We start from the raw sequence: 24,565 nt of genomic DNA on the forward strand, positions 1-24,565 counted from the left end.
TTTTTTTTTCTGGTTATTTGTTGAGTAACGGTGATGTGCTGTGTTGAATAAGGGCACTTAAAATGTCTTTAACAAATTATACATTAAAAGGCAGTTGTGGTACAGGCATAGGTAAGACTAGGCAAAACATGAGAGAGCTTGTGAAAGTATCAGCTTAGAGTTGTGATGTATGTGTGTGATGTATGTTCTTCGGTATGTGTGAATACTCATCTGCTTCTGCATACAGCTCAGGCTATTGACTTGGTGTTTAAGCAGCTTGTTTTTGGTGACTAGTTTATCCAGGTACTTAATTTGCACACATCTAATTAAATACATTTAAAGATGGAGAGTTGGATTCTTCACCTGCATTCTCCCCAACAGCCATGCTCCTGCAGATTTGCCTTGCAAATGGGAGCAGGCTTGCTATGAACTGTGCAAATGCATTTCCGTGCCATTCACAGCAAGAGCAGAGCCAGAGGATCTACTGTGGTGTGCCCCTTACCTGTCAATTGCAGCCTGTACAGAAGTTGTATGGCATTGGTAGCCACCAAAGCTGTAGCTCCTCAGTGACAGCTTGCACTCAGGTCTGTGGCCATACCAACCCTGCTGCTCCTCCAGATCATCTCAAACTGTGTGGCATACAGACAGCTGATGCATACCCGCAGCATCTAGATAGCTCAGATTTCCAGTAAGAATGGGGTCTGAAACTGGCCAGATATGGTACCGTTGCTGTTTCTTAGGGCTCTTCTGTGACCCAGCTGTATCCTGTTATGTCCTTCTCTCTATCTGATCTCATTCACTGCAAAGATATGTATTTGCTTTCTTTAGAACAGGTTATATTTTTCTGCCTTTAAAGCTATGTGAGAATTGCATACTTGATTTGTTACTGGCTGATTGTTCCTTATAGCCATTACCTAGCTTGCAAGTTCAAAGAGTTTGTTCAGTATATTTTCAGTATCTCAGAAGATATGAAATGCCAACATTTTCAATGCAAAATTAGTTCTGTGTCCTTTCACTCTTAGGGTTAAACTTCAGACTCCGTAGAACCAGTTTTCAGCAACATCTTTGGGAAAATTAGGGTCATCTCTATCTGGAGCCTTGAAAAGTGAGTGGCTACTTTAAGAGACGATTTACTTTACATATTTTTAAATACCTCCTGCAATTGGGTACAGTTGTGTGCTTTCTTTTCCTGGAAGGCTTTGGCCATCTTTTTCGTATTCAGTATTTCCTCCTTTCCTGCTTCAGGGCATTGTCTTCCCCCTTTCAACAGGAACAGACTTCTGTTCATCCTGTCATATTTGTTCTGTATTAAAAACAGTATCTGAAAATCAAAGGGCAGTTCGGCACACATCAGTCTGGCCAAAAATATGTTGGTGGCAGGTTTGGTTTTCAAAAAAAAAGTTGAGGGGAAGATTGAGCTTATAGATTCCCTTGGTATTTTGTAAGTTGAAGAAAGGTAAGTGGTTGTGTTCTCGTTTTTCTTGAATATCTCTCCGTTAGCAGTATTTGGCTAGCTGTGAATGTAGATATATGTGTATGAGTTCATGAAAACATGTTTTATAATTTAAAGTTATGTAGTGTCTTAACTAAAATAATATCTCCAAAAGTAGTTCGTGTGTCATAGAAGACATAGCTTAGCTTTTATATCCTCAGTTTTTCAAAAGAAACAATGAAAGGGTAATTCTGACAATAGCTTAAAATTAAAAAAGTAAAAACTGCTGAAGCCAAAAGATGTGTGACACAATAATTTGCTAAGTCTTACATGGCTAGCTCTAGGTTAATTTACCATGTGACTGGCTTGCAGTTATAAATTCCAGGAAAATAGCTACATTGAGTTTAGTGAAAATAGCATTTTTAGTTCAATACAGATGTTGTGTAGCCAGACAGGTGTTCTCATTTATCTTAATTTTATATTATAGTTAATTATTAAACAAAGAGGATCCTCAAGTGCATTCAGAATTAAATAGAACAGAATAGTTTTTGACCAGACCCTGGAAAAAATTACCCTTTTTGGCTATTCTCTTAAGGATTTCTTTCCTTATCCTTTCTTCCCTGTTTCTTCTTTGCTCCTTCCCTGTTCCTTGTCATTACATCACAGTATCATCTTCATTAGTTAAAGATGGGACTGTAGACACTTCTGGAGTGTCAGCTTCTGTACCTAAGCCTCGCTGGCTTACTGAGCTTTTCCAGCTCAATGATGCAAGCGTTGAATGGTTCATAAACAGCTCTAATTCCAGCTTGCTGGGCAGTTATTTCTTGAGTGGCCTAATTTTACATATGATTAATTTTCAATTCTTAAATCACAACACAAACTGTGTATTGTATTTCTATAAAAGTATGCTAATACATAGGCTATGATTAACTTGAAGCATGAGTTCTATTTTTGCTGGTAGGCCAGTGTGCAATGACCGCAGCTTCTGGGGATCTCCTGGTTTGCAGCTGAAGGCAACACGCATCCTGAACCAAAAAAAAAAAAAAAAAAAGCGATGCAGGTATTTTGGGTGAGACAAGAATAACGTTACACATACATAACTAGAGCAAGATGTAACAACAAAATCATATTTCAGTGAAAAGCAGACTGCAGCTATTTCCAGGCTGATTCTAGTTTCAGCCTCACAGTAGTGAAGGCCAAAGCATATAGAAATGCATATATTTGTACACTGGGAGAACTTGGGAGATCTGTGCCATGGCCTGGTCCCATTTGGGTAGGCAGAAATAGGGCCAGCAAGATGTATCGATATGTACATCTTGCCCTGATTAAGTCCACCAGCTTCTCCTCACTTTCATTAGAGCAAAACTGTAGAAGCTGCCATGCTCTGGGCTCACACCTAGCATATCCGCCGTGCAAAACCTGTTTTCCAGAGCTGGCAACTCAGTGTGCTAGAACCATTTAGGTCTACTGCTGTCTGTTTTCAATGTTTGTACAGAGTTTGCACCAAAAATGTGTCAAAACATATCACTTTATAAATGGCGAACTACTAGTTTTATTGGAAAAAGAAAAAAAAAGTGTTACATGGATTTTTTTTTTTTTTAAATGAGTTGGAGTTGGTTGAATGTTTTTAATGTTGACATAAGACCTAAATCTTTGTCTCATAGCAGATGAGACTCCACTGTTCCTGTGAAGTTAGTGTGTAATAAAACTGATGTAACGCATTAATGAATCTGCTCCATTGTGTCTGGCCTTTTCTAGATGCTGTGAAATTTAAACCAAAATACATGTATAAATTCCTCAGCCCAAAAGCACTGTCCTCTTTCCCTGTGAAAGATTTTCTGTAGTTATAGCAAACGCTCAGGATTCTAAGGTGGGAGTTGAATCATTTCTCTTTTAATTTTTATACATTTTGATTCAATTGTTCCTTTAGGTGATGATGTAAATCATCACATTGTCATTGTTACATGTCACTGTGGTGGCACTAATTAAAATAAAAGCAACCCCCCGTTGTGCTTTTGTAAGGTGATGTTAAACTGATTATCGTGTAAATATTTTCCTTCTTTTCACTTAATGGCAGAGAAGAAAGTCATGCTGATGCTCAAAAAACATCACAATATAATTAGATAGCAATATGCTATTTGTTATGGTATTGTTAGCCATGATAAAAATAAAGGAAAAAAAAAACAACACACCAACAACAAACTGTGGGAAATAAACGAGCCATATTTGTTTGTTAGATTTCTGATGTTGGGAAATCTGCTCTGAGATTCTGTATAAAAATAAGGATGTAATGTGCAGTTTGTTTTTTGCCAACAGATGAGATAGATACTCTTTGGAGTGTCACCCAATGAGAATGACACTCTGTGTAGTCAAATCTTTATTTTCTTGCTCATATATTACATTTAGTCTGTTTGACGGCCTGTCTTATAAGGATGAACATGTTGCAATTCTTCATGTGCACCCAAATGACGGTTTCTAATTTCTCACTTTCATTAGTTTTGCTGCCATTTATTATTGTGCAGATAAATTTTGGTGTGATTACATATTTTCTCCATCTCTTCTTTATATCTTATTAATATAATTTCATTCGGCTTATTTCTTCAGAATGATTTTTGTTGAGCGACTAACCTTGCAAAGTTATTTGTAATGAAAGCTTGTTTAGTTTCTATTCCATTTTTAATATAACTTTCTTACTAATTTTATATATATTTCTTTCAGTTCTCTATGTCCACTGTTACCCGGTCTGTTATTCTGTCACTGGGCCACTTGAATTTATATTTGTGAAAATCCATGTCCTGCTTGGATCATTTTGATTTTAAGATCTTTGTTTTCTGTTTTATACAGTACTTGTGGAGCTTGAAATGTTCCTGTACCATATGGAGTGCAGGAGCGCATTTGTTTGGTGTGGAACTTCTGTTTTCTGATGTTGTTGTTTCACTTTTTGTTTTCTCCCACATATTTTCACTAATTGCAGATTCTGTTTGAATACTAACCAAACAGATACTATGTATGTTTAATAAGCAGAAGTCTTTGAGAGAAACAACTTTTTTTTTCCCCCCTCAGGTTACTACATAAACTACATTCCTTGGAGAATAATAGTCCCATAGGTTTGCATCATTTTGTGTCCCTGAATATGGTATGTTTGTTTACAAGGGTCATTAAATGTCCTAATCTCAGAGTTCCCAAAGGTAATGGAAATATCTAGATTTGAGAATTATTAATCATCACTTCAAATAGGCTCTTTGCTTTTTATTTTCTTGCCCTCTGTACTGTCCTGAGAAGTCTTAGGGTAACATTGCTGCATGTATTTTTCACCTTTTGCCACAAATCTTACTGACGGAATTAGCAAAATAAGTTAATTAGAAGCAACTTGCTAATGCTCCTGGAATTATGTTCAGTGTTCTCATCACGTTTTCTTTCATGTGGATCTTAAAAGTCATGAGCCCAAAAGGAGCCTGGTGTCATTCAAGCATAGTCCATGTTCTCACCATATCTGTTTGCTTTTCAGACTTCCCTGCATTTATAGCTGTGATCGTATTATTACTGTATTTGTAGGCACTGTAAAAGAAATGTAGTGGTAGAGTGAGGCAAAATATTCTTGATATTGTCCTTCAGAGCATTGTTGTACAATGGTGTTGGTTCCTTTTACTTCTAACAGTTTAATTTCTGGTGGATCATTAATTTCAAAGCCAGACATCTTAAAATAAATTGAGTCTCGGATGAAGGCAATTCGCTTTACCCTATGTATTAGATAATGGTCTGAATCATCAACATACAGAGAGAGCAAAGTAACGAAGCCACTAAGTGGTGTTTTGTCCTGCGAGTGAGGACATTGGTGGAGGTAGAGATGTTCCTTCTTTCTCTACTGGCAGAACTCACTAGGATGGAAGTCAGAGTGCGGTGTGTTGAAATTTCTTTTTGAGGCCATGCATTGGCAAGATGCAGTCTTGTCACTTATAAAATGAGTAAAGTGTCTACCAAATGCAAGTGCCAAGTCAAAATATGTTCTATATTTTGGTAATTGTGCAGAAAGAACACCAGATGGTTCTGATGATGAAACTCTTTGGGTGGGATCCCCAAGTTTTAATGGATGGCAAACTCAAAATGCTTAATTACTGGCCTCTTGAGCAGCACACTTTGTATTCAAGCGGACAAGGTATTTTCAGACACAGAAAAGAAAGAGCCATCTATTTCCTTACATAGAAATACAGAGCTTACATAAAAAAGAGCTTCTTTGTAGGAATATCTGAAACTTAGAGTATTTGAGCCTAATTGAAAAGGTGCCAAATCGTGTTTCCAAAGTGAAAAAAAAATATTATGAACAGTATTGTTTTTGTTTTAGTAGTTTCATATTTTCCAAGCATGCTCAACTTTCTACAGGGTGCTGTTAATGTATAACTCTGTTGTCCATCATTCTCTTGCAGTATGAATATTTTCTGCATTTGGGGTTTAAATGTATAGTGACGACAGTCTGAGATGGCTGAATAGTGGTTTGCTCTTTTAGACGATTTTCACATCAAAAGAATTTGGGCAGGCAACATTTAGAGAATAGAGAAATTAAGAAATTAAATAGTAAGTCACAGAGGCAGCACATTTTGTAACTCCCACCACATAACTTGCTCTCATAAAGTAAGTCCACGCAAGTTTAAAGCATTGATTGATTTGTTTCTGCAAAGTTAACACTGGACTTTTAATAAATTCCAGCCAGACCCTAATAACGGCATACCAGTCATTTGTGTGCTGTAATCACGGAGGACTTTGTATGTATTTGAGTGAGGTGTTCTGTAATTTTTTTTTTCTTTCATTTGTGTGATGTATTTGCTAAATTCTAGTGATGTTAAAGAATCTAGGGTAGTATTTTCTTCCAGCCTTTACACAAGGACAGTATTACACTTGCCTGAAACTCTAGTAGTTATTGTCATAGAAATCAATGAAAGTTTCACTGTATTTTGTAGTGCAGTAATATGGTCAGTTTTTTGAAATACATCTTACATGAGGCATAGTTTAGATAAGGAGAGCCCAGCCATCATCCAACATCATCAAGTTTTGTGACTTCTGCAGGATTGGGCTGGTACAACTGTGGGAAAGAATCCAGTTTGTTAGGTCATGTAACCACAATGGAGATTTCTTTTTTTTTTTTTTTTTTTTTTTTTTTTCCCCCTGTGAAATTTGAGTTTTATAAAATGTGATTATCCTGCTTCATATGCAGTCATATAGCAGGGAACAAAACGAAGAGGCCCTAGCTCTAGCAGGTCATGTTTTCAGACCCTCTTACTGTGTCTGTGGGAATGAGGTTTTAAAGATTGTTGGGACTTGCTACAGAGCACAGCTGTTTCTCCAGGTAGGGAGAAGTATCAAGAAAAGTATCATGTATGATTGATGGGAGACTGTCTTGTTGGCATTGAGCCACTTTGTACATTTTTTTATATAATTATCTCTTAATTCTTGTACATGCACTTAAGCAACTTGTGATTAGTTCATCTTAAAATCGGAGTCAGCATGCTTACAGAGAGGATTCATCTGACAGAGTAATGTATTTTTTTTATGCTTATGACTTTTAAAATGTTCTAATAGTATCTTTACTTTTTTCTCCAAAGATCTGCATGGCATAGACTGGGATTCAACTTTCCCTGATCTTACTGAGTAGAATCTTATTCCCAGATTTTTGAGAGGTGACTTGGGATTAAGGTGTTGCTTAATTGCACAAATTACTCCAGTACAGGGTGTCAGTATTAGAAGTGTGTGTTGCTCGATCTTCCTCTAAGATCTTCAAATTATGACTTGATTGTTTTATGAACTTTGATGGCCCTTTTGACAGAGGAAAATATCATTCAGCTATAGTAATCTTAAATATCTATTTTCTTGTACTGAACTTTAAAATTTTGCCTGGAAAAGCCGTATAGGTACCCAATATATTCTTCTGATATTAGTCGTGTGTGTATGTCAGTATTTTCAAAACGCATATCCTCCTATAACTGCATACTCTTAAGATCCATTAGGGTTATATGTGTAGCACTGAGAACAATGTGGTCTTGAACATGGCTGCAGTACCACCTTAAAGGAATGAGTTGGAAGCGAAGTGAAGGATAAAGTTATTTGGAAGCAAGGAGTAGTTAGCAGTAAAATAATAATGAAGTTATAAATGTAATCATTAGAGCCATAACTAATATCTTAGTCTCTTAAATGAAGACATAACAGAATAAGGATTTAAAAACTTTTTCAAGTGAGAAAAAACTTTTATTAATAAGTTCTGAATTCTTGAGAACGTAATTGACTAAAATTTAAAACCATTTTTCTCTTCTTGTTTTTCCCCAAAGTTTTCTTCTTATACACAAGTAGTTAATTCTGCACTGCATTCCAAAGGGTACATACGCCAGAAAAAGAGGGCAGGGTCACCTGGAAAAAGAGATATTTCTAGCTCAAAGAAGTGAAGTATGCCTACGTAGAGCATAATAGAAAAATCAGAAAAAAATACAAAAAAAAAAAAAAAAAGAAAGAAAAACCCACATACTTTATAGTTGCCTGGGAGTAGTTACAACTTGTGCTCTAATGATTTCTGATGGATGTTGCTGTAATGTTCATTCTAGTGTTCGTTAAAAAGAAAACGGAGAAAACAACACCCTAAAATTCCACAGAAATAGCTGCTTCATTTAGCACAAGGCAGAAAGATATCTGAAGTTCTTCCTAAAGAACTTTCTTTCTAAAGAAACTCAAGTTTTTTCCCCTATATATTTTTCTTTCCTCCTTCATTTTCTCTTGTTTAGTCAAATAGTGATAAGATCTTATAATGAGACATGTCAGGCTGATGAGTTAATTTGCTGAAACTTTTAGGTTTGCTATCCAGATTAATGCCATTTTTTTGAGTGTGACTGCGTGTGTGTTTAAAATCAGTATTCCTCTTACATTTCTGAAATATCATATGCAAAGCACCTAGTAGCCACCCCTCTAGCCATCAGCTTTTCATTGCTGCCTGTCAGTATCATGCTGAGGACAGGTGCAGATAGCCTGAGGCTCATAGATATTGAGCAATGCTTGTAAGTGCCTGGAGATATGTTTTTATATGATTACCTAAGGAGGCTAGGAAATTATTGCCCAAATAATTTTCAGCCTGTGAAAAAACAGAACCCATCCCCCAAACCTGACTTTACAGTTGTAGTTCAGGACAATTTGTCCTAAAGTGCAGGGCACCTCTGGCTCCAAGATGAAGAGTTTACTAATATGTGATCTCTATATGCATTATAAAAAAAAAAAACAAAACAGGCTAAGAACATATAACTGTTCTGTATAGACTGATATTTCTATAGCACTTCAGCATTTTAACCTGCTTGACTGTTACCCCCAACTGGACTTAACATAAATTAGTGCTAAGAGTGGTTGTATCATTTGATGGGCTGTATTGCCTACAAAGGTTGTTGTGCATGGGAAGATGCTTCAATTCTGCTTTTTAAAATATCTTGCAGAGGTAAATAGCACAGAAGAGAGAGAGGAAAAAAAAAAAAAAGGAAATCAAAATCTTTAGATGATAGGTAACAGGAATAAATACGATTTTAACAGTGGTATCATAGGTGAAATTCAGTAGAAACTAAGGCTTCATCTGGTTAAGTCTCCAAAGCTTGAATTCTTGTAAACTGAGCCCTACCACTGAAGGCAGATCTCTGTTTCAAGGTGTAATCTTTCCATACTCAAGCATGATTTTTTGCTTGCTTGATTTTTTTTTTTTAAACCAATTAAGTAGTCCAGCTTTAGGAAGACTGAAGGGAGTCTAAGAAGTTTTTATTTTGAGGTAACATCAACTTGTTCATTTTTTTTCACATGGGATTTATTTGTCCAGCAGGTGAGAATTATTTGTCTTCAAGACAGATTATTGTAAAAAATCACAAATAGAAGGGTGCCTTGGGCAGAGGACAAAAGCATTTCTTTGCTGGTGTTACTCTGTGCTGCACACCTGGAGAATTGCCTTCTACCTATGTTGTAGTAAATGGCACATTTTTATTATAAGGATACAAAATAAATTTGTCAGAAAAAAAAAAAAGCATGACTTTGAGTACAGCTGGCTTAGGTCCTGGTGTTTGGCTCACAACCTGCTTGCCTTACATTTTGCTGAAGGTAAGGGTGCGTTGTTGCTTTGTTGTTGTGTATCAGTTGTGACAGGTTGAATCTCCAGTTTTCAAGGGAATTTTCCCATCTGATTGCTATATGGTATGTTTATGCTGGAATTTTAGATGATGAAATATGTACCCATGCACTATTATTTGCATTATTATTGATATCTCTAATATGTCAGCCATGTCAGCTGTTTTTACTATTTGTAGCTCTTGGAAATAATGATAAAATTGGGCTTTCCTAATTAACACTTGTCTGTGCCCACCACCCAAATATCTCTTTGCTCGACGGCTTCAGTTTCCTGTTTAAGAGGTTTCTTGTTACTATTACAAGCTTTGTTATGCATACCACACTATCCAAAATTGTGCCAAAGATCTTGAATCTGGTAAATGTAGCACCAGTACAATTTCATAGTGTTTGAGTCAAAGTCCAGCCTGCTGAAGACTTGTCCTAAACCCTGTTTGTATTGTGTTGTGTACCACAGCTTCATACCTGGAGCAGGAGTAGGCAAGGAACTGAAGCCTCCTTTATTATTTAACTGATCACACATGTGCATAATTCTCTATGCTTTGTCTAGCAAGGAAGACACAGTCACAGAACTTGTTTTTATTTTTGTTTCCAAAGAGAGAATTTATTTGCTTAGACAAAGTCACCGATTGAAGATATTAGTATATAAATGTGCAAGTAAAATGAGTATCTACCTGTAAATATAGACAGTTGATTTGAAGCAGAGGCAAATCAATGAGATTCCATTATTTTGTGTAATTGAATTTCAATTTAGCCCAATTCAGATCTTGTGAAGTTCATTAAAAAGACTTAACTGCATGCTAAATACAGGCTAGAGTAATGTTTTATACTATGTATACTGTCTTTTTCTGTCATACAGCTGAGTTGTAAGAATGTACCCTTTTTTAGACAAAGTAAGCCGATTCTTCAGTAAACTTTCTTTAAACATGGTTCTGAATATGAAATAGCAGGGAACCTGACAGTGTATTTTGTAGTCAAAAGATAAAGTGAACTAAAACCTACTAATGGTATTGTTAATTTTAATTCTTTTTTTTTTTTTAATTGAATTAAATTTCAAAATATGCCATCGTGGTGTACATTTTCTTCTCATATAATGCAATATTACACAATGATAATATTATATAATAAAGGAAAACATTGTTATTATTTTGTGTTAAAGTTGTATCCAGAAAACTCATTTGGGATTATATTACAGTAGTGCCCTGAGGCTCCGTTACTGTTGCAAGTCCCTGTAAGCACATATGAAGAGATTAAAAAGCTATCGTTCCAAACAGAGAAAGTACATTTGGGGCACAGAGAGAGAAAAGAGCAAAAATTTGCTTAATGTTACAATACAGGTCAATGCCAGAGCTGCACTTACAGCTTTCACGTGTTTGATTTCCACGGCTGTCACAAATGTAAATCTCCAAAGGGTGACCCTGGGTGCTGCCTCAGAGCCATGTCCTCTGCACACTGCTGACTCTAGGTATAGAGAGTAGCTTCCCAAGCGCAGTTCAAGTTTGCTGTAAAACTCTGGCTTTGGTATGTCTTTCCAGCAGTCTCACACATTGGAAGTGTTTCTGGTAATACCAGTCATATTTCTTAGGGCTTGTAATGCTCTAACTTTTCATTCTGGGCTTAACTTGCCTTGCGTTACCTCAGTGCACAGACCTATACGTACAAACACTACAGAAACATACCAGTTTTGAAAGCTTTCTCTGGTGTCATGAATTCAATCATATTGATTAGGAACGACCCTGCCTGCGGGTATTAAAACAGTGTGTGGCTCACAAGAAGCTCAGAATTGGGTTTTGTGTCATAGCTACATCATGCGAGTGGCAGTGGGCTGGTGCAGGCACTGCCAGGAAATCCGAGGCCCTTGATGTGGCAGCAGGCAGCCAGCAGTGCTTCGCAGCCTACCCCAGGCCACTGTGGAGGCTTTTGCTGTCTCTGATCCATGAGTTATAACCGGAGTTCCTCCTCTCCCTTCAGCCTTCCAAGTAGTGTGGTATATGTCTTGTGGTTCTTATCTGCTTGAAAGCATGAGTGCAGAGCTTATCAGATCTGGAATGCTAGCCTCCTTCCTTGTATGTGAAAGGAGAAATACGTATTTAGGTATTTCTTTCATCTGCGGAGTGAATTAGACATTTTTGCTATTTTCAAGTATGATTTTAGTGGCATGTATAACAATGCATTGAAATTAGTTGTTGGACACGTATGGTGCTTTTTTTTTTTTTTTTTTAATTCCTTTTTTAATCGATGCCAAGCTACAAAACGATAGAGCCAACAGACCTTGATTTTGTATTCCGTGCTCAGGCCCTGTAGTGATTGCATGCTTTATAGATACGCAGGCACACAGCAGAGAAATCTTCACGAGCTGCCTGTTGAAGACAGCGCACACTTTGCAAATGCGTGTGCCTTTACAGAAGAGCCCATAAGGAGTGCTTGCAGCTAGTTATATAATAGGATGCTGCAAGATCACGTGCCACTACCGGGTAATGCCCTCCTGGGAGAGACAGTGCAACGACTGTCTTGTGAACCACGCTGTGGGGTTTGGCAAAAGTGGCGGTGGGGTTCCTTTTTTTAAGAGGTAGTTTACAGAAGCACCATCGATTGTATGCGTATGTTGACACGCTTTTTGTAGGCAGATGTGAGGTTGCTCTAAACTGGAAGTCATGTAGTTTACGTAAGTGCTAACCATAGCTAAACTGGATTAGAGTGGGTTTGTGGCCAGTCGTCTCCCAGTGTGGGCAGTGAGCTCACATCTCCCTGCAGAGCTCTGTGGAGTTGCATCCTATTTTAGGCATTCCTTTGAGTCTCATTTCTGTAATAACAACATCATGGCTTCTGATACACGGAATAGTAGAGTATCGCTGTTATGGAAGGAAGAAGTAGTAGTTCGTTTTTATGAATAAGGGAATATGAAGTACAGAGAAACTCCTCTGCTGAAGGTTGTGCAGAAAATCTGTGGCAAAGAAGTGGCTGAGTCCAGAGGTCTGGAGATGAGTGTTTACCTCGTGTGCACCACGTTCTTCTTACCTCGCTATGATGCAACAAGTTTTAAAGTGACCAGTGGTGTAACAGGTGGTGTGCTCTGATTCCTCTTTTGATAGATCATTTGGCTGTGATCTCTGTTGCAGGGTGCAAAAATTGAAACGAGGATCATTGCAGACTATTATAAAATGAGAAGTAGTAGGTATACAACCCCCTTTTCACTTTTTCCCATTGAAGAGAAATAACCAAAAAAAAAAAAAAAAACAACACAAAAAGGAATTCCCTTGTCTTCTGTAGAAAGTGGTTAATTACTGTGCTTACTTTCTTGTTTCAAAATGGTTGTGTACGAAGAATTTTCTGCGTGCCAGTAAACCATTCTTCAAGGAATCATCTTGAAACTGTGCCCTTTACCTCAATTAAGTAAAATTTTTTAGAAATCGAACTCAAAGGATCTCATCATAATCAACCTTCTGCCCCTTCATTTCTATGATTGTGGCTTGCAGGTCATTAATGTTGTTTTAATTGTGGAATTTTGCACATTCAGGGTGTGAAATTGAGATGTGATTCAGGCCCTAAATGTATAACTTCATTTCCGTATTATTCCTTCTTCTCATTTCCCATCATACTATAATTCTGAAAATAGTTTTTTAACTTGTTGAACGGTACGTATTTTAGTCCTAGCAGCCCACAATGATAGGCCACATTCTCAAATGATATAACATGATGCCATGCTTTTTACTAAATAACTGCTTCCATTTTTTACTTGCCGGCTTCGTTCACTTTTGACTGTGCACAGAAAATACAGACTACCTGTAGAAGCTGTATCTTAGAAGAATCAGAAAATTTTAATGAAAGATTTTATAGAATGAACATTTTTTTCTGCTGTTCAAAGGTGGTAAAATCTTTTATTGTGCAAACTGAAATCTCTTGGAATTATTAGAGCTGACTGTTTAGGAGGATAGAAGACTATTTTATAAATGACTGCATAAATGAATAAATTCTGCTATTTATGGAATTTTCTTTGGTTCATAACAGTTAGAGCACCCAAGATCCTGTGGTCACCTACTGATGTTCCTAAACTGTTTTATGTCTAGGGTTCTCTTGATCTCAATATGCATTTGCAAGACAAGCAAAAGGTGCCTGAAATCATTGCATAGGCTGTTCTTACAGCTTTGTTTTTCTCCTTTCATAGTGGGACTAGGAGATAAGGATGATAAGGATGCCAGAAACTTTCCAAACAAGCATCTAAAATAGCTGCGGAAATTGCAGGTACTGAGGATGTTTTGAGAGCATTCTGACTGCAAAATAGCTGAGGAAAGTTTCTGGTGAGACTTGTACCAATTGAATCAGCAGAATATTTTAAAGAAAACTTTGTTCTTGTATATATTTCTGCAGCAACTCTTTACTTGTGTAGTTGCTTGAAGCTCAGCTTCAGACATCAAAAGTGAATATAAAAGTGGTTTAAGCTAATAGAACAAGAGCTAGGCTTCCGAACGGGGTAGGTCTTTCTTCTCAACGTCAGTGGGAGCTGGCCTCCCAGACACCTTTAAAAGCATGGTGTGAGTCTTTTATTGATTGCAGGGACAGGTGCAAAAATCTACATGGCACAGCTGCTGACCTGTATAATAGGCATTGGTTTATCTTACTTATAGCATACATTTATATTTAATTATACACGTTGTGTAGAATATAACTGATAGAAATTTTATGGTGTTAATGTTTGGTGGACAAAGAGCTTTTTATATGAAAAAGGAAAGAGTTATTTACTAAGTTAAAAACAAAAAAAGCACAAAATTGGAAATCTGAAATAAGAACTAAATGATACAAGGTTCATTCATAGAGTATAGAACTGCAGATATTTAAAAAAAAAAAAGAAGTGTATTTCATCTAATTAGGTCATGAGGGTTTGTGTGTGAATGTCTGTTTTAGCTATATTGTCTGTCTTTTGAGCCAGGAACTGTGCAAGGTAAAGCGAGTCAAGGTGTAGTAAAAAACAGGTGTCATTTTCCTCCCTATAAACCTTAAGTATCTCATACTTGAATTTTCACTGTAAGTAACTGTTTTCAATCAATCAGTGTTTCCATAATTTTCCTTACATTCTGGTTGTGCTGGCAGAATACTCTTTTTACTGAACTCTTACTTGATTTCTTTTGAATGCGCTACACAAAATGCACTATTTTATTACATTTACCAAGGAAATGTGGTTGAAAGAAAAGTCATTTTTGATAGTTCTGTATGATTTACTAAATACAACAGTCTAGCTCAGATGAGTCTATTTTGAGAAGAATGCTGTTTGGGGTTGGGTTTTTGTTTTCCCACCCTGACCAGCTGCATATTGGCTAAGTCCACAGCTGATTCCCAGTTCCTAGGTGTTATCTGAGCAAAAAGCCCTAATTTACTCACAATCATCAGGCATGGTTAGCCCTGTGCTGTCTGTCGTATTCACATTGTTGCTTTAAGAATCAAGGCTTCACATACATAATATTCTGCCTTTTTTTTTTTTTTTTTTTCTTAAACCAAGCTGAAGTTCTTCCTGATAGATTAACAGAATGCTAAAGCTAAATTTTAAATTTTGTATATTTAACCTTTCCCCCTAATTGCTTGCCCAGAATAAAGGTTTGGTGCTTTGTTCCTAAATTCTCTACATGAGGTGGTGTGCATTAAAGTGTATTTATACTCTTTCAGATTAATTAACTGTGACCTTATGAACCACTGTCCTTGTTTAATTGGTGGCTCCAAAGCACACTAATGGCATAAATCAGCTGATAATGAGATTCAGGCTTGCTTTTAAAATATATAATAACACAGCATTGATACAGCAAATGAGATTTGTTGACTTTCTGTTGGTATTACAGGAGAGAAGACACAATTAAATGTGTACTTTTGGGATGGGGGAGGGCTTGGTTGGAATGAATAATATGCACTTCAGGGTGGGTGTATTAAATAAGGAGGATATTCTACATCAAGATAAGTTTGGTATTCTCTCCTTGTCTCTAGGCAATGCACAGTACTGGCTGGTGCACTTTAGGATACAGAAATGTTGTGGGAAGGTGTTTCTTAAAGATTACTGGAGGCTAACAAAAACGATGATTTCATCTTAAATATAGTTACATGTTTTTAAACTAAGCTTACACCCACTGTTTTATGAACTGCAAATTAATCAGATAGCTCCTGGAGAACAAAAAGGTTTTGACCTAAACTAGTTGCCCAGGCTCCATTACTATTTTCAGTTTAATGTTACCCATATCCATCCTCACATTTTGGAAGGAAAACAAGGGCTCTGCAACAAAGTTTCTTTGTTTTCCTAAGAACTAAAAATGTGCTGTATGTAGACCAAACAATAAAAATAAACTACTGAACTACCTTCTAATGCATGGGGGTTCTGGAGAGAGGAAACCATGGATATTTAGAGGCATAAAGTGAGTCATTGTGCTAGTTAAAGAATTTTATAAGGCAAGCTCTGTGGGTTTGAGTTGCATCTGTTACCTTTCCAGCTAGAACTGAGGGGTATGCAGGAAAAAGAATGTTGGATTTAATCATGCCTTATAGTGAACGCATTGTACTTAGACTAAGCTTCTAACCAGGATCTAGACCATAGGAGAACAAAATTGTCAGTCTGTCTTTTTGTATGAATTTTGCCTCAGAGGGGTTCCAGTTAAACATACCCAAACAGTAACAATTTAAACCACTTGAGCTGCAAAATGCTGCTAACAAAATACTTTTTAAAAGTAATGAATGTTCTGTAACATGTAAAACAACAACAAAAAACACCAACCAACCAAAAAAAAAAAGCCTCAAAGCTATTTTCCTTATTAAAAGATAACCATGCTTGCATTTATGACAGTTTGTAGAAGCTGTAATGGACTGGTTGCTATGGTGTGAGATGTAGAACAATGAAATAATTGTTTCTCTTGGTATTGGCTTCCTGGAAACAAATTCTGTGTAAATTACTTGGCTGAAATAGTGACAACAGTCTTGTGTACTGCTTTATTTAGTTCATAGTTAAAAATCACAACTATTCAATAGTAATAAAAAAGTAAAATTTATCAGTTCTCTGCTTTCTTTTAACTTCTTTTTTCCTTTTAATTTTTCAGGTCAGTTTCATGAATTCAAAAGCAACTTACCAGTGATTTCTGGGAGCTGGGGCTGATTTTTTTGCGTATTTGTAAGTATTTATTGATTAATTTTCCTATTGTGTGTGTCTTTATAATACTGTTTTCATGCAAAGGATGGAAACTATTTTAAAATGCCATCGTAATATCAGAAATTTAGATTCTTCATTCATTAATAACATACCCAGCTACTTAGAAACTTTTTGTAGTTTTTTGCTACCAACTTAATTCAGCTGTTTGCAGGGGCTTACAGATACTTAAATTAACAGTGCATATTCCTGTTTGTCTTTTTTTTTTTTTTTTTTTATGATGATAATGAGAGAACAGTGTTGCTTACAGCAACACATTAGTAATGACTGTTGCTAACAGTGTCAGTGCATCTTCCTGTTGTGATTAAAATTGTTTCTGGTAGTGAATTGGGGCAGTGATTCAAGAGTGACAGGACTTTTAGAGGAAATATTACATGGGTTAATGGAGGAAATGCTAGGACAACCAGTATCTGTTGAACTGGGAATGTATTTGTATTTACCCTGGAGAAAGCTGACCTTTATGACTGCAGCAAAATGACTGAGAGTGTAGTCATTTAGGCCATGGCCCAAGAATATGTTTCAGCATATGCCCAAGTTCAAACAGAACAAATGGGACTAGGCCTCTACATAAATGCTTTGAGAAAGGGAAGGTTAGAGGAGAGGATGTGGGAGTAAGACACTTATTTACACAACGAATAGAAAGCTTTCAGAATTGCTGTTTTGGATAGTCTTCAGCTTCAGTCAAGTATAATAAGGAAAATCTAATGGGACTTAGACTTGGCATGATATAAATTATTGCAATACCTCTTGTATGATGTAGTATAAATGAAACCAATCTATGCAGCCTGTTCTCTTAAGTCACAAATATAGTTTATGAATAAATATTTATTCAATCATTTGTGGAAAAAGATGTTCACAGAACTACATTCATCAGGGAAAAATATGGCTGTTTCTCCTCTCAATATGGAAATGCATTCAATTTGTACTAACCCTTCCTCTTTACAAATGTTCATTTTCATACATGCTTTTGCTATTATATTTGCAGTTTCCTTCACTTACAGGTCAGTAGACATCTGCATCTTTTTAATGAATGTTGTCAGTCGTATTTAAAGAAAATATTGTTATCAAATAAAATGAACAAATTTTAAAAAAGTATTACCTTTGAAAAGCTATTTTGAGATGGCAGTGTAAGGTTATGGGGTGATTACTGAATCAATAGTGAGGCGTTTGCTGTAACTTTTCCACGCTTTGCCACTTCATGTTTTCTTCAAGTTATCACTTCAGTTTTCTGTGCCTCATTTTTTCTCATCTATAAATAGAAGCAGTAATATATCAGTCAATACAAATAATACCTATTTATACCTCAGTATTGAGTGTGCTTTCTTGTCAAAGCAGTGGAATAAATACTATTGTAGATTCACAGTGAATGTCGTTGTGTGTACCAAGCTAATTGGATGAGAAGTTGTAAGTATTGTTTAATATATGTGGTAGAATAAACTTATGAAGTGCTTTAGTAATTGTATTATAGAAACCAGAATATCCCAAGTTGTAAGGGACCCACAAAGATCATCAAGTCCAACTCCTGGCTTCACACAATCACCCAAAAATCAGATCACACGTCTGAGAGCTTTTGTCCAATCTCTTCTTGAGCTCTGGAAGGCTCAGTGCTGTGACCACTTCCCTGGGCAGCTCCCAGCTCCATGCTGTTCCCTTGGGTCCTGTCGCTGTCCCCAGAGAGCAGAGCTCAGCGCCTGCCCCTCCGCTCCCCTTGTGAGGAAGCTGCAGGCCACCATGAGGCCTCCCCTCAGTCTGCTCTGCTATGGGCTAAGCAATCTGAGTGACCTCAGCTGCTCCTCATATGTCTTCCACTCTAAACCCTTCACCATCTTTGATCCACCATCCAAAGGAGGATTTCACCCTCCTTTGGACACACACTAATAGTTTTCTATGGACTTGTGATCTGAGTCTTGCCTGTCTTGGTTAACAGTGGCAATGTTCTCTGGTGAGAACAGGACAAAAATTGACATAAAATATACTTTGAAAACAATGTTCGTGTTTAGGTTAACCAAATATGTAGTTAAACTATGATGCAAAATATGGACTATTTTGGTATCACACAACTGTACGCTGGCTTTTGCAGAAAAAAGTTAATACAGTTAAGGCACCTTACATATCGTGACCATTAGAGCTGGAACACAGTTCAGCAGTCTTTCCAGAGAGGACAAGTAAATGACTGTACAAAATGACTATGAAATGAACTACAGTCTAGTCTTTTATAGGTATTCTCTGCAAATTAGAGCAGAATCATATTAACAGGAATATCTGGAGAAGCTAATACTACAGCTGACTGATCGTGTTCTTTGATTAAAGGATTTATTTTGGTATTTAGCACTGTATATCTGGGAACATACACATCCTACATTCACATAAGTTGAAAATAAAATGTAGGATGTACAACTAAGTGATACAGCCCAGTGTTTCCTCACATAATGAAAACAGGATTGAAGTATACATTCTACATTAATACAGGTTTAGATCTTCTTAAATCGTGTATATTGTACCTCTCCAAAGTGGAAAATATTCTTTACGTAATATACATCAGTTCAGCAGATACAGACTTGTAGTATTCAGCAACAGGAGTAAGTATAGTGTCATAAATTTTCACTGTGCTCTGTAGACTAGTAGGGCATGCTGTTATTTCAAGTTTCTTTCAATTCAAAGGCTTGATTTCTGCAAATACTTATTCATGTGAGGTGACTCTGGAAGCTGAGGAGAACAGGATCAGAACTTGAGGACGAACAAAAAGGCCCTAAGGAGATGATAAGATGGGAGCCTTGGGGGTTGGTGTGGAAGACAAAAGGTTTGCATATATAAAGAGTTTTGAGAAGATTCAATTTAAAGCAACACTTTAAAAATGCTAATGAGAAGTGTATACCATTTTCAATGTTACACTATAGCACTTGGGTGTGTTTTTGTAGTGTATTTATTTGATCTATACTCCAAAGGGAAGGAGAGTAAGCTGACACTAGGAAGATTGATTTTCGAAACTTCGTATTTTTTATAAAGGAATACAGCAAGATCAGCAAAATAGTACTATAGGTCTATACCAAAGCTATTTCAACCAGGGGCTATAATAACTTTTTCCTCAAATTTTTGAAAGTTTTGTCATAAATGCATTCTGCTGTAACATGTAATTACTTGGATCATCCAGTTCAGACAACTTTTTTTGTTGTCATATTTGGCTACTTTTGTTCAGGAGAAAACAGGATTGATGATTCATACAAAAGTAAATTTCATGGAAAATGTGACATTTGTGCTTTTGTGTTATGCCCACAGAGTAATTGTGCTAACTGAAGGTTACTTTTTTCAAGAATGTGGGTTTAATTTATTTAACTGTCCTTCTGAAGTAGGTTTGTCCAGTAGTAAACTGCAATGGTTATTTAAAGTTACAGAAGGTAAAATAAATATCCTCTAATAACTGCATGTAAAATGAATTCTACTTGTAGATCAGCAGTTGTACATGTATATACCTCTTTATTAGCAGTTCAGGTTGTGTGCAAATATTTTATTTTGACTTGTGTGTAAAGTGAAAACAGTGACAAAAGGGGGGAAAAACTCTGAAATGAATGGTGGTAAAGCCCATAAAACTTCAGTGTCTTGCTAGAACTGCTCTTCATTGAAAAGCCTGTGTTGAAAATATGGTGAAAATAATATCATTGGATTTGAAACTAAAATCAAATCACTTTAAAAACAAACAGCAGCATTTTTTGGAAAGGTTTAACAACAAAAATAGAAATGCTTAAGGGGCATGCACAAGCACACACATCATAACATAAAAAAGCTGGTAGTGTAAGTAGGTAAACAGTCTTTTCAAGCACTTCATCTGATAGCACGTGGTCAGAAGGTACATTTTGATTCAAACTCAGTATTTAACGTTTTTCCTCAATTTTATTTTAAAGGCAATTTTTATGGTTGGTTTACTTGGAATGGTTCTATTTAAAACTTAGGAACTGTGTTCAGTTACAGCGTGGAGCATCTGACCAAATAGACTCGTGCTTGTTTTTTGTAACAGTTTAGATAAGGATAAAAATGATAATAAAAAAAAAGCCTACTAATTTGTGACTATTTACATGATAAAGTGAAAGAAGGCATAGCTTATTTGGGGCAAGTAAAGGCGTGTGGCTTTGGCACTATTTAGCTTTACAGGTTTAATTGGTAATATCTGATGTTATTCTGAAGTCCAGTTTATTTGGGAGAATACTGTCTCTATACTTGCTAGCTGAGCAATATGGTGGACTCAATTTTTCTCTTCTTAATATCTAGTTGTTCATTTTGGTCAAGGAGGTGTGTATCAGAGTATCATCTCTTTATGGACAGAACTCATTCAAAATTCCTATTAAGGAAACAAAGTGGTGCCTTGCTGGAAGCTCTCTTTGCTGCAACGTCCAGAGGTGCTCTGTCTCGGTGTGCTGGTGGAGGTACCAGAGATCTTTTTCCTCTTCTGTCTGCTTTCCAGCTAACGTTTGTGACATAACAATGTAAAATGATATGGTCATACCATGAAGTAGCCTCTCAGCAATTTGAAGCTTTGTTTTCCTGGGATTATTTTACAAATGGCGAATATAAAATCTGCTATAGTGGGAAACTATCTTACTGATTTTATGCAATGCCTACAGTACAGCAGCACACAAATTTTCTAATATACAAAGTTCCAGTATATAACATAAGGTATAAATAAATACAAAAGCAAGACAACTGCACTGAAGATTTTTCTAGTCTGAAAAAGTTTCTGTATAAAATACACATATTTTAGACATTTTAAAGAGATAGTCAGTTGTGTAGAAACAAAATGGAAAGGAGAAGGACACTTCTTTACACTTGAGTAATGCTGTCCGCCTGGATGCCCAAGCACATTTGCCAGTGTGGGTCAAATGGGAGCATACTTTCATCCTTCCAATGCTATGTAGTTTCACCTGAAGAGCAGAAGGTGTAAGAAAAAAGGACTGAAGGAGAGAGGTGACTGGAATAAACTTCTCACTTTTTGTGAGAACAGGACAGAAGTCCAAGCAAAACTACCACTCATTTTATTTTGTTTTCAGTTTCTAAGACTCTCATGCCCCTCCCACCTTTGCTTCTAGATGGGATGTCTCATGGACTCCCTGTATGTGTTTTTCCAAAGCTGTGTGGTTATGGTAGGTCATCCAGGGACTTCCCTTAGTGGAAGGAGTGCCTGATACATGGCAGCACGTTCCTATCTGAGTTCCCGTTTACCTTCTAAGTGCAGCAGATGTTATTTTGGCTGTTGCTTTATTGACTGGACAGACTGTTTCTTTGTAGTAAGTAAAAAAAAAATAAATAATAATGAATAGGTATACAGTATACTCATGTTGTGGGAGCAATATGCATTGTATTCATTTTAGCCAGATTTTCTTATAATAAGCAAATAGCATACCCAGACTACTATTTTGATTTTTAACATAGAACGGAAACTTTGTTCAGTTTCTTACAAATAATGGAATGCACGCCACAAGAGAAAACATACAACATAACAATTTGCATTCACATAAATCCAAAGGGCTTATCATGCTGTCATGCTTATCAGAGCCTTTAGAACTGCTAAAATAAGGACACCACTGAGGGGGCGAGAGCCATCCAACCAGCTTTTGACGTACTGCACAGGGATGTGTGGTCTTTGCCTACTTTTTGATTAAGTTTAACCATTTAAAGAAGCTGCTGCTGGAAATGCAGCATTGCCATGCTTTGAATGTGAGGATCTCCTCGTTCCATTGCTGCTCCATACGTGTGCTGCATGAGATACATCTGCTGTCTAAAAAAACCTTTGCAAAATCACTAAGCAAAAAAATGGAAATCCTCATCTAAACACTTCTATTTTTGCAAGAATGTAATATGCCATTCAAGTTGCATGCAATCTTGAGAGAGAGGAATCTGTTAGGAAATATTTGTGCTAACAAGCTGAAATAAGAACATAGAAGCTAAGTATTTGTACAAGTCCATACCTGGACAGAGTCCTAGAGGTTTTCTGCAAGTGATTGGCATTTACAGAATATTATTGGAAGAAATGATAGTTTGTCAGAAAACCAAAGCCTTAGGTCACTTAATAGTTAGATCTTAGAAAACCTGTAAAGAAAACTTTGTTCCAGCCACACTGAGTGGTAAATTATACAGGGTATTTCTTATTCTTCGTAAATGACACAAAGGATTTCTTATTCTGTGGTGTGGATGGGGAATACTAACAGTTGATGTGAGCATTAACTTTTTGAATCGCATTACTTAAAAGGGTAGGGGTTATAAAGTGCCCACAGACAGCTTCATTTTCTCGCTGTCTTCCTAATGCACACATACCAATGGCTGTTTGATTCATTTATTGACATAAAACAGAATTGCTTAGAACTAACCACTCATTCATCATAATCACAGTTACAGGAGGGTGTGGGGTAAGAGGTTAACTGCTTGCTAGATATACCAAAACCTGACTTGATAGAAATCTGATAATGGGCTGTTGAAGGTAAAATGTAAGTGTTAATAGCTAAATAATAAAAAAAAGAAAAAGATATAGACTATATTGTAAAACACTCACATTTCTAAAGTTAATTAAAAAGAGCTGATCAAAGTGAAACCCCTTTAAAAATGTTACTTTAAGATATTAAAGATAAGATAGAGCACAAAGGTCAATTTTAAAAATCAGTGCGTTTTTTTAAAATTCATTTTCCACGAAATGGGTAGGCTTCTTGACAGCACTTTAATTAATAATGAAAATATAAATAATGTGAAAAACTTCATTTTTTACCTTAGTAGTATATCTCTGTTCATGCACAGAGATGATGAACTAATATTTGGGGTATCTAAATTAACAAGGCATTTGACAAAATCAATTTGAACTAACTGGGGACAGCTTGCTGTTCTTAATATGTCTGATGGATTCCGTACTGTGCATCATAAAATATTCAAAGACTACACTTAATTGTGTAAATACCATATTATCTTTATGGGTTTATTAGAGATTACAGTATAATCTTGGCTCTGAAAGTTAGTCTGAAGGATGCTCCCTGAAGGAGCCAAGAAGCCCCAGGGAGTAATTAATCCAATTCCCCAGTGCTAAAACAAAGCAGGTTATGTGGTGGTTTTATTTTTTTTGAAGTTTCACCTCTCCTGCCTTCACTGATGAAACAGTTCACAAAATCTAAGACTTCATTCAAAGTTCTTATTTTTGTATTAAAATAAAAGCGCGATCTAGAAAAGGACGTGACTTCTGTCTGGAAATTGGCAGGAATTAAGGTCTGACTGAAACACGTGGTCCTGTAGAAAGACCTGAAGTACTGTAGGGCACCAGAAGGAAAATAGATGCCTAGCTAGTAAACTGGCCATGTAATTGGAATTCTTACTGCTTTACTATCTATTTTCTCTGAAATGCTTTAGTATTCAATACTTTTCTGTTTGAGAACTGCCTGGTCTCAAACAGAAGTGGGAGGGCACTTCTTTACTGTGAGGGAGACAGAGCACTGCAACATGTTGCCCAGAGAGATTGTGGAGTCTCCTTCTCAAAACCCATCCGGATGCCCTGCTCAGCAGCAGGGTTGGACTAGATGCTCTTCAGAGGTCCCTTCCAAACTTGGCCATTCTGTGATTCTGTGGTCAGTGACTGAACCCATCATTTATTTCCCTAGTAGCACTGAATTACAGTTAGATTTGCTGAAGTGATCAGAGTAAAGTGCAGGAATTTGGAACCTAAATTCTTAGCATTATGAAAGTGAAGTAAAAATTTCATTCCCCAAAAATATCATTGCTAACCGTCTAAAACTTGAGAGGCATTCTTACAGCAGGCACACGGGATTGGAGATGTGCTTAAGTTGGAGTGTGTGGTATCACTCCTTGCTCCTATTTCAGCAAAA

The 24,565-nt window shown here is 36.6% G+C and overlaps 1 protein-coding gene across 16 annotated transcripts in view; it reads left to right on the forward strand.

Moving 5' to 3' along the window:
• The window catches only part of SOX6 (SRY-box transcription factor 6), a 380,857-nt gene that overhangs the window by 39,468 nt on the left and 316,824 nt on the right, over positions 1-24,565 (forward strand). For all 16 annotated transcript variants that reach the window (XM_072039305.1, XM_072039316.1, XM_021273352.4 and 13 more), the window contains one exon: positions 16,609-16,679. The gene's annotated coding sequence lies outside the window, so the exon portion shown is untranslated. The remainder of the gene's footprint in view (positions 1-16,608; positions 16,680-24,565) is intronic.

The sequence above is a fragment of the Anas platyrhynchos genome, chromosome 5 (genome assembly GCF_047663525.1).
Source record: "Anas platyrhynchos isolate ZD024472 breed Pekin duck chromosome 5, IASCAAS_PekinDuck_T2T, whole genome shotgun sequence".
Lineage (NCBI taxonomy): Eukaryota > Metazoa > Chordata > Aves > Anseriformes > Anatidae > Anas > Anas platyrhynchos.